This window comes from Mastigoproctus giganteus, chromosome 14, assembly GCF_048544385.1.
Source record: "Mastigoproctus giganteus isolate SK-2022 chromosome 14, ASM4854438v1, whole genome shotgun sequence".
In the NCBI taxonomy this organism is placed as follows: Eukaryota; Metazoa; Arthropoda; class Arachnida; order Uropygi; family Thelyphonidae; genus Mastigoproctus; species Mastigoproctus giganteus.
In genome coordinates, this window is record NC_143588.1 from 77,548,887 (window position 1) to 77,565,863 (window position 16,977).

The window sequence follows — 16,977 nt, forward strand, 5'->3', positions numbered from 1 at the left end:
AAAAAATTGGGTAGTTTGCACAGGGTTTCGGGAATTCCCCCGAAAATGTCGAGGGTTTAGCGTCAAACATTAATTACAAAATCATTTTGTAGTAAATGTTTTCGTAATTAACCATGAAAAAGTCATTTGACATTTTCTTGGTTTTCCAGAAATGTGCTTATAGTCCAAGCTAACTTGTAAAGTACTAGAGAGATACAGCTGTGTGACATGATATGCATTGTTATTTGTATAACGTAAAATTAAAATTGTTTCAAAACAAAAATGCAATTTTGTAGTTAATGTTGCTTGACATTAAACCCTCGATGTGCAAATGGAGGTTACATAAGTTTTAAATTTTATATATATATAAAAAGCCTCCGTATGCTAGGTTTCGTGCCACTACATACACTCTGTACTAGACCATGGATATTACTTGTATGACTGATCTTAGTCGCACTGAAGTAAATAATACCTGACCGACTTTCACACAAAATTTGAACTAAATCAAACGTGTTACTGATGTTATCAGTTTCAACTGCAGCTAAAGCCCTTGCAGCCCCCGAGTCAAAATACACTAGTTTGTTTACGAAACCTATTCACGCGTCGACATTATAAAATCAGTTTTTAACAAGTTCTCTTCTCGTTAACTATATGACATACTCGATGCCAAAACATTTTTGCTGTTATTGTCAACTACTGTACTCCCTTTACAGTATGAGATATATTTCCAGGAAAACAAGACTGCATAACTTTCTGCCGATAAGTTGTTATTTTTCCGCTAGGTTTGTGTTATGCACTGTGTATTTTCCATGGTAACATATTGTTACTCCTTTCCGCCAGAGGGTACAGTCAATGTCAAAATTCCAATTTCTGTTGGTATGTTTTAGTTAGGGGTCGGATGTCTTAAGGCATATTTGTTGTTTTTTTAAGTGCGTTGCGCTTTACAACTGTATAGTTACAAAGTAAGTAAGCACTGTATTTATTTGTTTTTAAATAATTTATTATTTTTACCGTAATGTGTATGGTTTTGCTAACTTTGGGGTAGAATGGATTGCGTTTGTCATATTACGGTGCAATCAGGGACGTAACAGTCATCCTGCAATGCGAAGGATCTACAACCCAAAAAGCCTTTAATCGTATGGATTTAGTTGATTGGAAATAATTGTTTTGGAAAAGGGGAGTAAGTAAATTTTTCTTGAAATCGCTGGTCCCGAGCTGATTTTCTTACCGAAATGGCTTCCATATTTTCAAATAATATTATTTGACAGTTCCTCTTGACTTCCCCTTTCATGACAGTTTATTTGTTTATCAGTTTGTTTGCATCAGGATTTATTATCTTATCGTAACATGTAGTATATGTATAAGATTGTTATAATTCGTATTGTGCGTGATCAGTTTTACCCAAGCCTATTTTGTCTTTCTAATGCAGTAATGCATTAGAAAGTATGGCTATGTTGGTGGGGGGGGGGGTGATTTGGAGAAAAACGCCATCTCTGATTTTAAGAGCTCTGGAGGGTCTGTGGGAACAGGCCTACTGAATCTCACTCCCTTCATTACCCATGTTGTTTCTACACAAAAAAAAAAAAAAAAAAAAAAAAATGTACGTATAGACTGGGAGAAGTTTTCAGGTTTTCCAGATTTCTATTATGTAACGTGATTTTTAACTTTCTTTTCTATAAACTTTAAATAAGTTTTCCTTCACCTCACCTAACCATTATTACAAATGAAATACTCCAGTTCAAGTCATATTTATTTTTTTATATAAAAAACGTACTATTCATGAAACTCCCTATTGTAATAATAATAAATTTCTATTTATACTTAATACAACCACAAAATGACCAAAGGAGACTACATATTTCATAATGTTTTGTCTCCCCTCCTCACATTCTCTTCTGTGTTACATAATTTGTGGATAATCTTAAATTATAAGTAGAACAAAATCATTAGATAACATAGCAGCGGTAGGATTGCCAGGTATTTTTCTAAACACCAAAAAAAAAAACATGCACATTTTTATTGGGTAATTGTGGGGGGAATTAAACAGTTTAAGGCAGATGTTTTCACAAAAATCAGTTCAAAATGAGTGTCTTGTAAAAATTTGAACTTGACATTAAGTACCTCTAAGTTGTAGTGATATAAGTTCATTTTAGTGTGACTGTTTTCAAATTTCACATTTGAAACGGGATTAGTAGTAAAAAAAGCACAAATAAATTTCATTTCAGAATATATAAAAAACAAATACCTCAATATTCAAGACCTGATATCAAAACGAACACCAATTAAATACACACACTACTAAAAGATGATTACTGAAATGAATTTAAAATTATATTTATTATTGTTATCATTTCACAAGTTACAGAAAGGTAAGCAAGCTTCCATTTTTCTGAATGGAAGCTTGTTTGCAGCAGTGCACTTGCACCAAAAGACTAACTGTCAAGAGACAGATTGGCCAAAGCCAAGGGTGGGTGCTGAGCCCATTTGTTAAATTTTTGGGGATTATCTGAGCCCCTTGTTAAAAAAAAAATTTAGTTTGATAAAATTTAACAGACTATTTAAACTAGGGATGATCCATAGCTGAAGTTATTCCCTTGTTAATAAATTGGCAGTATACCACTGAACAAAACAATATACAAAGTGTGTATGAGTGCTTTGGTACAAGGTATATATGAAACATAATAGAAATAGGCCCAAAATAGCCTGAAACAGAATAAAGGGTCTGCATTCACTTATGTACATAGTTGCATAGAAATCACATCAAGAATTTGTTAAGATGAGATTTCATCAAACCAGTCTGATTAGCTACTATAGTCACAAATGAACTGATGCAAAAAATAAATTTTGATATCACAATACAGCCATTTCTCGTTTAACAAATTCTCACTGTAATTTAATGAATGCCTTTTTTCTCTATATTAATCCTGTTGTACCAAGCAGTGTCAGAATAGGCCCTAATTGAACATATTGCTTGGATTCTTGTTTTTTTTTTTTTTTCTTCCCCAGAATTTTCCATGTGTGGTGGGTTAGCTTTATTGTTAGGTATATGTATCTTTTATTTATTATTTTTTTTTGAAAACAACAGTATTTGTTTCTTAGTTATAAAATTAAAACAAGATCAGAGTCATGTTGGTTTTTTCCCAGAATTTCATTTTTAGGTATGTGTATCTTTTATTTATTTATTATTATTTTTTTAAACAACAGAGTTTGTTTCTTAGTTATAAAATGAAAACAAGATCAGGGTCATATTTGACCCTACTTGGCAAAGCATGAGCTGGTTTATAAATCCCATAAAACAAAGAAACATGACTTTTATTGCTTAGGTTTGGTTATTGTCATTATGTTCATGTTTATGACTTCCTTAGATTGTGTCATTGTACCTCCCTCAACTGTGTGATAGAGAACTAGGATGAAATAATAAATTATAATAAAAATGGCTGAAAAATAGAAACTGTGAGGATGAGCTCGGTGACAGTAGAGATGAAGGTTCCAATGAAATTGAAATCTTCACATCTACTATCACTGATTACCATATTTACTGTCTCCATATTTTGCTATATTTTACTTTTCACTGTATTTACTGTCTCTACTGAACCATATTTATGAAGCACAAAAAAATCACATTATTTGGGGTGTGTGCATGGATGTTAGATGGCTTGCTAGCATGGTGTGACTATGGTCACCATTCAATCACCAATCTGCTTCTCTTGCCAGAATAAAAATACATTGCATTAATTTTCTGTTGTGGTTTAAAACAATTTTTCATAAAATTAAGAATGGGTCATAAAAAAGAATGCCGTTGTAGAAAGTGCAAATAAAAGGAAGGCCATTAGCATTAGTTGAGGTGTATGATGCAAGAAAGCAAGCTTATAGGGCAAAAAAAAAAAAAAACCCCTTCCCATTTCACTCACTCAGTCACTCCAAATGTTTGCATAGTTCAGCCTTAAATTTATTTAAGCTATCAACTTCCACAACAACAGATGGAAGTTTATTCCAGCAGTCAACTACCCACTGGCTAAAGGCAAACGTCCACACATCTATTCTACAGCGGTCTTTCCTCAGTTTGAATCTATGCCCCCTCAGGTTCTTAATCTCAGCAAGTGGAAGTATCCCATCAGCACTGTGTCTGCTCAAACCATTCAAGTCCTTGTACACCTCAATTAGATCACCTTGCAGGTGCCTAGTCTCCAGAGCAACTGACAGAATTTAAGCCTCTCCTGGTAAGAGAACCCCTTTGTTCCTCTCACCAGTCTTGTTGCCCTTCTCTGTACTCGTTCTAGCAACTCTACATCCTTCCTAAAATGAGGCTTCCAGACCTGTACGCAGTACTCAAGGTGTGGCCTGACCATTGCCTTATACAAAGGTATAATCACCTCCTTGTCTCTGCTAGCAAAATTCCTATATATCATTGACAAAACTCCATGACCTGCTCTGGTAGCCCGTCTGCACTGCTCAGAGAACTTCATATTCCACTGCACAATTACTCCCAGGTCTTTTTAATTCTCCACCTCCTTGAGTGTAGTACTACACAGTTGGTACGTTTCTCTTGGGTTACTGCTACCCATATGCAGTACTTTGCAATTTTCAATATTAAACTTCAGTTGCCACATCTCAGCCCATCTACATAACTTTTCTAGATCCTGTTGCAGTAGCATACTGTCTTTACTATCATTAACAACCCTGCCAACCTTTGTATCATCTGCAAACTTGGACATAAAGATAGAGGTCATAGATATGTATGTAAGCAGTTTGCAGTATGGAGACAGCAATCACATTGAAATTGATTTGAAGTTTGGGTTCAGTTATTGTTAAAGGAAAGTATAAAATCCTTGAAAAAATTCAAAATTCAATACTGTTTTCATGGCAGTGCATGAGAATAAAAAAAATTATAACTCAGATATTACCAAAATGGAAAAACTCTTGTTTATCCGGTGGCAGGTTCAGACCCAGAAGCATTTCCTTAAGTGTGCCAGTGATGAAGGCTAAAGTTTTAAGCTTTTACGAAACTGTTAAAGAGTGTGATTGTGTGACATCAAAAGCACTGGATGGTTTGACCATTTCAGAAAACACTATGGACATTATTATATCAAAATTCAGGAGTGGCTGCTGATGCAGATATTTCAATGACTGAAGTAATTTTGAACAGCCAAAAATAGATCACTGAAGAGGGAGAATGCTCTTCAAAACAAGTTTAATGTTGACAAGACAGGTCTGTTCTGAAAAAAAAAAAAAAAAAAAAACCCTTCCAGAATAAAAATCACTAAAAGGAGAAATCTATGCCTCTGTACAAAGATGTAAAAGATAGAATGAATCACCTGCCAGGTGACAGTGCAGCAGAAGGTTTCAAGCTTAAGCTTTTTGAAAGGAATGCCTACTGTCATTTGGAAGTTGAATGCAAGTACTTGGGTGGCTGTTTCACTTTCTGTTGATTGATTGACTGAGCACTTTACTTCTGCTGACTTCCTGTACTTCGTTGCCTTTTTATGCTTTCTTATTCCAAAGGCCTTGTCTTATATCTCTCAAAAAGGATTCTTCTGCTCCTATGCTTATCTTTGGTGACACTCTGATTTCTAGCAAAATGATATATCTTTTTTGGGGATTACCCTGACTTCTAATCTCTCTGGGCACAATCACATTACAAATATTGCTTCCTCTGCATCTAAAAAACTTGGTTTTCTCTTTCGCTCTCAACGTTACTTTTTTTCCAAACAGCTGTTCACTCTGTACAAATTGCAAATCCACCCTACCATGGAATATTGTTCCCAAATCTGGGGCGGTGCCCCAAAACCTCTCTCAGGCTTCTAGATTCCATTCAGAAGAGGGCAGTTAGGTTAATCAATGACTCCTCTCTAACAGTTTCTCCACTCTCTGTCTCATAGACGTACTATTTCTGCTGCATGCCTTTTCTGCAGATACTTCCATGGGCACTGTTCTTCTGAATTGGCTTCTATAATTCCCGCTCTCTCCTTCAAAACAGTCTGAACACGTGCCGCCACCAGTCAACATCCATTTACTGTCCAACTTCAAACTCACAGAACCAACTTTTCATCTTCCTCGTTTATTCATTCAACTGCCATTTTCTGGAACAACCTTCCTTCATACGTATTTCCTGAAAATTACAGTCTACAGAAGTTCAAGTCTAATGTCAACAAATATCTTCTTTTGTCTTCTCAACCTCCAACCCTTGCACGGTACTAAGTACTATAGGTTCTAATACCTCTCGTTTGAGGTTTTCATAAAAAAAAAAAAATAAAAATAAAAAAAAATAAATTCCAAAGGTGTTTTTCCTTCTGCTTGGAAATTTGCTTATAGACAGCAAGTTCCTAAAAAGGGAATAAATCCCTTTCATCCAATTATTTTCCCATTGTACTTACTTCTACTCTTTCTAAAGTAATGGAGAAATCGATTAACTGTCAACTCCTAAATTATCTCAAAACCTTTCATCTGATCAATGATTGCCAATATGAATTCTGTCAATGTCGATCTACTAGTGATATACTGGTTAACGTTACTCATCTATCGACAAATTCAGTGGAAAATTTAATGAAACTTAGGAGTGGCTCTTGTCATTTCAAAGGCATTTGATCACATTTGGCATAAAGGTCTTCTAAATTAGCTTCCATCTTATGGATTGTTTTTTGTAATCGGGCATCCAGTTTTCTCTCTTGCATTCACTTTGAGTGATGGCAAATGCCTCTCTGTCTTTTAACTTCTCCATTTATGCTGTTGTTCCCCCCGGTTCAGTTCTTTCACCCACTGTTTTTCTCTTGTATGACCTTCTTCCATTGACTGGAAATCCTGTCCATAGTTTTGCTGATTATAGCACATGGCATTCTGCCTTCCAATTTGAGAAATCCTGCCTTGCACAAATAAATAAATAAATTTTCTGTTTATATTCCGGGACGACCAAACGGTCAGAGGAGTTTACAAGATACACAGAATACAAGAAACAGCACTGCATTCAGCAGTCACGGGCTTGAACCCCGGTCACTCAAGGCCCGTGTACTTATGCACCCGCACGCCTGACCACTAGGCTACGGCGGCCTCAACTTATAGAATATACACTACCAATTCCTTAAATGCTATCTCCAGTGAGGCAAAGATAACTTAGTTCATTCCAATCTTTCTAAAATTCAGTCCTGTCTTATATCTCACAAAAAGGAGTCCATTCCATAGTGTCTTTGTTTATCTTCAGCGACACTCAAATTTCTGACAAGATCACATATCTCTGTCAGAGATTACTCTGACTACTAACTTCTGTTAGCATAAGCACATTACAAATATTGCTTCCTTTGCATATAAAAAACTGGGTTTTCTCTTTTGCTCTCAGTGTTACTTTTCTTCTGAACAATTACTCACTCTGTACAAATCTGGATTCTGCCAAATCATGGAATTTTGTTCCCGCATCTGGGACGGTGTCTCCATAACCTCTCTCAGGCTCCTAGACTCCATTCAAAAGAGGGCAGTTAGGTCAATTAATAACCCATCTCTTATAAAGTCTCTCTCTCTCTCTCTCTCTCTCTCTCTCTCTCTCTCTCTCTCTCTCTCTCTCTCTCTCTCTCACAGACATTCTGTTTCTGTCACAAGCCTTTTCTATAGATACTTCCATGGAGTTAACTTTCCTTCCCATGTATTTCCCCTCTATAGAAGCCAATTCAGAAGAACATGCACTAGTGTTCTGAATTGGCTTCTGTAATTCCACTCTCTCCTTCAATTCAGTCTGAATACTTGTCACAACCAGTCAGCATCTACTTACTGTTCAACTTCAGAATTCAAACTCGCAGAATAAACATTTCTTCTGCCTCATTTATTCTTTCAACTTCTGTTTTCTGAAGCAACAAAAAACTGACTTTTTTTCTTCACTCTAAGCATTACTTTTTTCTAAACAGCTACTCACTGTCTGCAGATTCCCCCCTCCCCCACTGAATATTGTTCCCATATCTGGGGCAGTGTCCCCTTAAACCCCTTTCAGACTTCTGGACTCCATTCAATAAAAGCAGTTAGGTTAATTAATGACCCATTTCTTACAAAAGTCTCTCCATTCTCAGTCTCGTAGGTGTTCTTTTCTGCTGTATGCCTTTTCTATAGATACTTTAATGGGCACTGTTCTTTCGAATTGGCTTCTATAATTCCCCCTCTCTCTTCCAGTTCAGTCTGAACACTTGCCGCAACCAGTTGGCATCCATTTATTTACTCCAACTTGAAACTCATAGAACCAACTTTTCTTCTTCTTCTTCATTTATCCCTTCAACTTCCATTTTCTGAAACAACTTTCCTTCACATGTATTTCCCAAATATTACAATCTTTGGAAATTGAAGTCTAATGTCAACAAGTATCTTGTTGTCTTCTCAACTTTCAGCCCATGCATAGTACTGAGTACTGTAGGTTCTAATACCTTTCCGTGTTTGGGATTTTCATTTAAAAAAAAAAGTATATAAAAATAATCACACAGTACACAATGTCTGAGACAATACTGTTCCTTTCCATATAATTCAAGACTTTATTTCTATACTAATATAAGATTTTATTTCCATTCCCATAAAAACCAACTCCAATTCCCACTCTATCCAGAGCCGGGTGGGTAAAGTGCCTGCCTGGCAACCCAAAGGTCGCGGGTTCGAATCCCGCCTCGGGCTTGGATCAAAGTACTGCAAAAACCTTGGGAGGTGCATTATGGCCACAGAAGCCGATGCGCCAACAACTACCAAAAAAAAAAAAAAAAAAAAAAAAAAAAAAAAAAAATCTATCCAGAGAAGCTACAAAAAAAACCTAATAGTATCAATTTAATTTTAGAATTCTTATTAGTAAAGAAATAAACTTGCTAAACAAAGGATTAACTTCAAACCACACTCAGGAAAAAACCTGAAGTCAGATTTCCTTTTAAGTGCAATGTGATATTCTACTTAGTGCATTAGAATCAATTCTATACCCATTAAAAAAACCAAAGTTGTACACTGGCAACCTCCCTTCACACATTTTCTGAAAATTCTTCAAAAATTTGGGTCTAATATCAACACGTATCTTCTGTCATCTTCTCGACCTTCAACCCAAATATAGTACTAAGTACATTAGGTTCTGATACCTTTCATGTTTGGTGTTTTCATAAAAATAAAATAAAAATTAAAGATTACTGAAAGGCAAATAAGCTAGGGGTTTAAGGAATTGCTGCTACTTGATAATACTTCTGGAAATCCCTGCTATCTCAGAGATCTGTCCCACGTGAAGGTTGTGTTTTTACCTTCCAACACACCTCCATCCTGCATCCTATGGGTGCCTCCGTAGCCAGGTGGGCAGGAGAAGCAGTGCGTAGCACACGCTTCTTGATTAAACTGGGGTTCGAGCCCGTGACCACCAAATACGGAGGATGCAGAAAGGTCAGGGAATGACCACTGCATATCCCCGGAGCAATATGGCCTTAGTTGCTAATGCTCCTAAAAACCAAATAACAAACAACAAACTGCATCCTATGGATCAGGAAGTTATTGCCTACTTCAAAGCACACTACTTGAAGATGATGTTTATAAAGGCAATGCAGAAATTGATTAAGAAAATGCACCAACCTTACAGGAGTTGTGGAAAAATTTCAAAAGCAATTGAATTTTAACACATTTTTCCATTTCATTCTGTACAGGGTAGTGGTTGGTTATTTGGTTTTTAGGAGCAATATGGCCTTAGCAACTAAGGCCATATTGCTCCGGGAATATGCAGTGGTCATTCCCTGACCTTTCCGCATCCTCCGTATTTGGTGGTGACAGGCTCGAACCGCAGTCTAATCAAGAAGCGTGTGCTACGCACTGCTGCTCCTTCCCACCTGGCTACGGAGGCGCCCCCACAGGGTAGTGGAGAATGGAAAAGACTCAAGGGTAATTTTGCAGTCGGATAAGGCAGTGGTTAGGTCACACCTTGAGTACTGCATACAGATCTGGAAGCTTCATTTTATGAAGGATGTGGATGTGTCAAATTGGGTGCAAAAAAGAAAAGATTAGTAAGGGGAACAAAAGGGTGTTCTTATCAAGAAAGGCTGAATTCACCAAATTGCAGTGTATAGAGACTAGGAAGCTGCAAGGAGATCTGATAGAGGTGTTTACGGCTTTAAATGGATTGAGTAGGCTCAGTGCTGATGGCATCTCTTCTCTTGCTCAGACTACAGAGATGAGATGAGGGGACAAAAATTGAAATTGAGGGAGGATAGATGTGCAGAAATGTGCCTTCACACAGCACAGCAGATAGTTGATTGTTGAAGCAAACTTCCATCTGGTGTTGTGAAAGTCCATAGTTTGAATAATTTTAAGGATGAACTAGACAAGTTATTAGAGGTAATGGACAGGTTTTTTTTTTTTTTTTTTTTCATTGATGTTCTGTAAGATTTCTTTCTTTCATCATTTTTCATCACTAATACTACTATTAAATACAGTATAAGCGTAGTCCTCCCAGAGATCAGTGCTGGGCCCATTGTTGTTTTCTATATTTATTAATGATATTGATGAACGTATGCCAGATTTGTCTAAGTTTCCAGATGATACAAAGGTTGATAGTTGGTACTACTGTAGAGAACAGTAATGAGATTAATCATGGAGATGAAAGGGATACCCATACCAAGAAAGACTTGTTCTGTAAATTGCAACATCTGAAAACAAGACATCTACATGGAGGTCTGATTGAAGTATTTAAGGCATTAAAAGGATTGAATGAAATAAATGCTGATGGCATCCTTACCCTTTCTCAGATGACACCCACAAGGAGATATAAGTTTAAATTGGAAATGTATGGTTGCAGGATAAATGTTTGGAAATTTTCTTTCAGCCAGTGGGTAACTGATTGTTGAACCAAACATCTATCTACCTGGTGTTCTGAAAGTGGTAAGTTTGGATAAATTCTAAAAAAAAAGTGGGCAAATTATTAGCAGGGATGAGCAAACAAAGTGTGTGATTTATTTTTTAATTTGGCTGTGATAAGCCCTTCCTTGCTTCTCTTTGCTAGTATTAATACCACTACAAGAATAGCTTCAAGTAATATAAAATTTTCATAAAACATTTTATGTATATTTTGTATTCCTAACAAAGGTTACCAATTGAAACAAATTTTTTTATATTTATACCTAACTGATTCTTAATTTACTTTAGTTGCTTATTAGATGATTAAAAAGAACATCCCTGCTTCTACAGGGCTAAAGTAGCCACAGGCAGAGGTGAAGGTGATTCTTGCACTACTTCTATTAGAATGAGCAGCGGCCTGGAGGGCGGGGGTTCTAGGGGTTTCGGGGACTGATAGCAGTAATTATGAAACAAATAAATACATGGGCTGTGTTGGGGTAACTAAGAATAAGAATAGGTGCATGTATACCAATTGTAGAAGTATAGTAAATAAATTTGATGAATTTGAAGTGCTGGTCAAGACATCAAAGGTGGATATTGTTGGGATATCACAGACGTGGTATTGTCACACAGATATTAGGAATGCAGAATTGGAATTTGAGTAGTGCAATGTGTACAGAAAGGATAGACAGGATAGGAAGGGAGGAGGGGTTATGCTGTTAATTAAGAAAAACAAAATCCAAGGAAGGCCATCCAGTTGACAGAGATGGACAGTGCAATGTTGAGTCAGTTTGGTGTGACATAAGCACTGGGAGAGCAGAAATGAGAGTAGGAAGGTGTTATAGGCCTAATGAATACAATGAACAATTTTACAGAGAAATAGAATGGGCCAGGAAATCAGATTGTCTTATAATGGAGGATTTTAACTTCCCAGATATTGACTGGAGCTTGTGTGTTGGTCACTCACACACTAGCAAGACTTTTGTGGATTTATTAGATGACTGTTTTCTGCAACAGCATGTTTGACAGGCAACCAGAGAGGGTAATACTCTTGATCTGGTTATCAGCAGTGATTTTTTTTTTTTTTTTTTAATGAAAACTGCAAACACAAGAGGTATTAGAACCTATAGTACTTAGTACCGTGCTTGGGTTGGAGGTTGAGAAGATGAAAGAAGATATTTGTTGACATTAGACTTGAACTTCTGTAGACTGTAATTTTCAGGAAATATGTATGAAGGAAGATTGTTCCAGAAAATGGCAGTTGAATGAATAAACGAGGAAGATGAAAAGTTAGTTCTGTGAGTTTGAAGTTGGACAGTAAATGGATGTTGGTTGGTGGCAGCACTTTTTCGGACTGTTTTGAAAGAGAGAGCTAGAATTATAGATGCCAATTCAGAAGAACAGTGCCCATGGAAGTATCTGTAGAAAAGGCATGCAGCAGAAACAGTACGTCTATGAGACAGCGAGTGGAAAGACTCTGTTAGAGATGAGTCATTAATTAACCTAATTGCCCTCTTCTGAATGGAATCTAGAAGCCTGAGGCGCCTCCGTAGCCAGGTGGCCTGGAGCAGCAGTGTGTTGCACATGCTTCTTGATTAGACCAGCGTTTGAGCCCGTGAGCCACCAAATACGGCAGATGCGGAAAGGTCAGGGAATGACCACCGCATATATTCGGAGCAATATGGCCTTAGTTGCTAATGCTCCTAAAAAAAAACCAAATAACAAACTAGAAGCCTGAGAGAGGTTTTGGGGGCACCGCCCCAGATGTGGGAACAATATTCCATGGTAGGGCAGATTTGCAATTTGTACAGAGTGAACAGCTGTTTGGAAGAAAAGTAACGCCAAGAGCGAAAGAGAAAACCAAGTTTTTTAGATGCAGAGGAAGCAATATTTGTAATGTGCTTGTGCCAGGAGAGATTAGAAGTCAGGGTAATCTCCAAAAGAGATATATCATTTTGCCTAGAAATCGGAGTGTCACCAAAGATAAGCATATGAGCAGAAGAAACCTTTTTGCGAGATATAAGACAAGACTGAGTTTTAGAAGGATTGAAATCAACCAAGTTGTCTTTGCCCTAATGGAGGATTACCTGGAGATCGGTATTTAAGGAATTGGTAGCAGATATTTGAGAAGTTGAAGCTGATTGAGCAGTGCAAGGTTTCTCAAATTGGAATGCAATGAGCTATCATCGGCAAAGCTATGGAATGGATTTCCAGTCAATGGAAGAAGGTCATTAATATACAAGAGGAAAAGAGTGGTGGAAAGAACTGAACCTTGGATGACACCAGCATTAGGGAAGAAGTTAGAAGACGGAGCCATCTACCATCATCCTCAGTGAGCGATCAGAGAGAAAACTGAATAACCAATTACAAAAAACAGTTGGCAAATGATAAGATGGAAGCTTGTTTAGAAGATCTTTATGCCAAACACAATCGAATGCCTTTGAGGTGTCGGGAGCAACTGCTTCTGTTTCACCAAACTTTTCCATTGAATTTGTCCATAAATGGGTAACATAAACAAGAATATCACCAGTGGATCGACACTGACAGAATCCATACTGGTAATCATTATTCAGACAAGGTTTCGAGGCAGTTTAAGAGTTGGCGGTTAATTGATTTCTCCATTACTTTAGAAAGAGTAGAAGTATTTGCAATGGGACGATAATTGGATGGAGCTTTCTTAGCATCAAGATTTGTCAATATCCTTCTGACGTTCTTTTGATGGAAGACCACAGGAGGCATTGAATGGAGCATGTTGGGAATGGTGGGAGGTGTTTTACCAAGGTCATTAATACATGAGTTCGAAGAAAAATGGGATGCTAACAGGTCAGCTTTATCCTTGGCTGAATTGACAACAGAACCATCTGGTTTTGACAGGTGGGAGCACAGATGGGCAAAAGTTGCGGCCAATAGCTTTGGCAAGAGACCAGAATGCTCTTCTGCCATTAGAGCAAGAAGCAAGTTTTCTACTTTTAGCCTGTTCAAAATCTTGTTTGGACTGGTTAATAACTGCTTTGTAATTGTTGCGAGTTTTGGAGTAAGCAGAAAATGAAGCTGAAGGATTGGAAACAAGCCAATTACGATATGCAACATTCTTCTCTTGAACAGCCTTAGGACATTTATTGGAAAACCAAGGTTTAGATAAAGGACGAGATTTTAAATTGGTGTGTGTGATAAAAGAAATAATTTCACTGACACGATCTGAGCAAACGTTGACATCAGAAGTTTTGAAACAGTAATCTGACCAAGGAAAAGAAGAAAAGAAATCACGCAGGTCATCCCATTTTGCATTCTTGTAAAGCCAAACAATACGAGGTTGGGAATAGCCATGAGATAAAGGCTCCATTGAAGAAGAGACAATCACCAAGTTGTGATCTGAGGTGCCTAAAGGACCACTCACTTCAACCATGTACTTTAGAAGGGTTGTTTGTGAGAAAAAGATCAAGCATGTTGGCTGTATGGTTAGGATTGTCCGGTATTCTTGTAGGTAAATGAACAATCTGTGCATGATCATTAGTAATTGCAAAAGCCTCAGCATCTCGACTAGCTGGGTCAGTGTGAGTAGAAAACAAGCCAGCTGGAGTTGTGAACATTAAAATCGCCAAGGAAAATTACCTCACTATTAGGAAAGTTGGACTGGAGAAAGTCATGGTTGCAAAGAGAGGAAGTCAAACAGCTCCAAGTGATTAGTGGAGTTGGGAGAATGGTAGAGACAACAGATGAATTTGACATAATGAGGTAGAGAGATTTTAAGCCAGAGAAGATCGTAAACAGGAGATTCCAAATTACCAAGCCCCTGACAGGGAATATCGGAACAAACATATGCACAAGTACCATCTTTGAGGTGAAAGGAATCATACAGCGAATAATTTGGGCAACTGAGATGAGCAGTAGTTGAATTAACTGGTAACTGAGATTCTGTCAGAAAAAGTTCATGGGGTTTGGCAGACTGCAAGTGGAAATGGACATCATTGAGATTAGAATTTAGACCACGTATATTTTTGAAATGAACTAGGAAGTGAACTAGGATTATTTGTGCATTAAGAATTTGCAGATAAAGGAACACATCAGTACACTGTAATCACTCAGGAGAAGTCCCCATGGACTGGAGATGTGCAAATTATCCCCTATTCACAAAGATGGATCTAAGAGTGACACAAGTAATTACAGCCCAGTTAGTTTAACTTCTGTTCCTGGTAAAATAATGGAGTCACAGGTTAAAGAAGCATTGCAGGATCATCTAGAAATCTGTACCTATAATTCAGACACAGCATGGATTTGTTAAGCGACTGTCTGACAAATTTGATTGGATACTATGATGTGGTTACATAAGAACTAGATGAAAAAATAATTTCAGGAAAGCTTTTGACACTGTTCTGCATGAAAGATAATTGTACAAATTGAACCAGTATGGTATTAAGCGTAAGTTGCTGCAATGGATGGAAGGGTGGTTGAGTGGGAGAAGACAAAACAGTAATCAGTGGATGCTGCCCTTCGTGGACTAATGTTATTATGGAGTCCCCCAAGGTTCGGCGTTGGGCCTACTGTTGTTTTGTATATTTATCAATGATATCGATGAAGGTATATCAGGCTTAGTGTCAAAGTTTGCAAATGATACAAAGGTTGGCAGGGTTGTTAATGACAGTAATGGCAGTGTGCTACTGCAACAGGATCTAGAAAATTTGGGCAGATGGGCTGAGAAGTTGCAGCTGAAGTTTAACATTGACAAATGCAAAGTACTGCATATTGGTAGCAGTAACCCCAGAGAAATGTACCAACTGTGTGGTACTAAACTTAGGGTGGCAGAAAATGAAAAGGATCTGGGAGTAATTGTGCAGTCAGATATGAAGTTTCCTGAACAATGCAGACAGGCATGCAAGAGCAAGTCATGAGGTATTGTTAGTGATATACAAGAATTTTGCTAGTGGGGAAAGGAGGTGATTATCCCTTTGTATAAGGCAATGGTCAGGCCACGCCTTGAGTACTGCATACAGGTCTGGAGACCTCATTTTAGGAAGGCTGCAGAGTTGCTTGAGCATGTACAGAGAAGGGCAACAAGATTCGTGAGGGGAACGAACGGGATCCTCTTACCAAGGAAGGCTTAAGTTCTGCAAATTGCAGTGGCTGGAGACTAGGCATCTGTGAGGTGATCTGGTTGAGGTATATAAGGCCTTGAATGGGTTGAGCATGCTGAATTCTGATGGGATTCTTCCGCTTGCTCAGATTACAAACCGGAGGTGAGGGGTATAAATTCAAATTGAGGAAAGACAGTTGTAATAGCTGTGCAAAAATTTGTCTTTAGCCAACGGGTGGTTAATTGCTGGATAAACTTCCATTTGTCGTGAAAGTTGATAGTTTAAATAAATTCAAGGAGGAACTGGACAAACTTTTAGAGAGGAATGGATGTGTGAAATTGTTTTTTTTTTTTTTTTTTTTTTTTTTTTGGTTGATGCTACATAAGCTCATACACTTGCTTTCTTTCATAATAAGTCTCCGTTGCTACTACTATCTTAAAAATGCAAAAAATGCCCCAGGAGCCAGCAGAATTTTGCTGAAAATTTGGTAGCAATCTGCATTTTTCTTCTTAATTAATGAAAAACATTCTTTCATTTAAACAATTTTTTGTGTGGGGGAGATTGAATGAGGGCTGTGAAGTTTTAACTGAACCTGAAATTTTCCCAAGGACCAATAGAAAATAGATTGAAAATTTGGCCTAGATCTGATTTTTCATTCTAGAATAATACACAAAATATAATTTCATTTTTATGAATAGATTAATGTGGTTGGGTGGGGCAGGGAAGACGTGTTTTGTCACTCTCGAGAGTCTGACAAAACATATGCTGAAAATGTGGGAAATTTTAAGTTACAACTGTGGGAAATTAAGTTATATAGTGAAACTAGTGCTGAGCTAATTTGATTAATTCAAGTGCCATCAAAGAGCATTTCAGGATTGTCTGGCTTCTATTACATCAACTGTTTTTATAAAAAAGAATGGAAAAGTTTTCCATTACTAATTTATAGTATGCTCTGATGAATTTATTGCTGCAAAATTAACTTTGTAATTTGGGTGTATTCCAAATCTTTATAAAATCGATGTTATGAGATTCTGTGTGTTATTGAGATAAATTTTGATGTTGAAAGGAATGTCTCATAATTTGAAGACTGAGATGAGATTTTTGAGAATTG

General features: G+C 37.3%; 1 protein-coding gene across 1 annotated transcript in view; it reads left to right on the forward strand.

Annotated features, from left to right (window-relative positions):
• Nucleotides 1–881: 881 nt before the first annotated feature.
• Nucleotides 882–16,977, forward strand: part of LOC150075266 (uncharacterized) — an 82,174-nt gene continuing 66,078 nt past the window's right edge. Inside the window, exon 1 of the mRNA XM_090388422.1 lies at nt 882–941. The gene's annotated coding sequence lies outside the window, so the exon portion shown is untranslated. The remainder of the gene's footprint in view (nt 942–16,977) is intronic.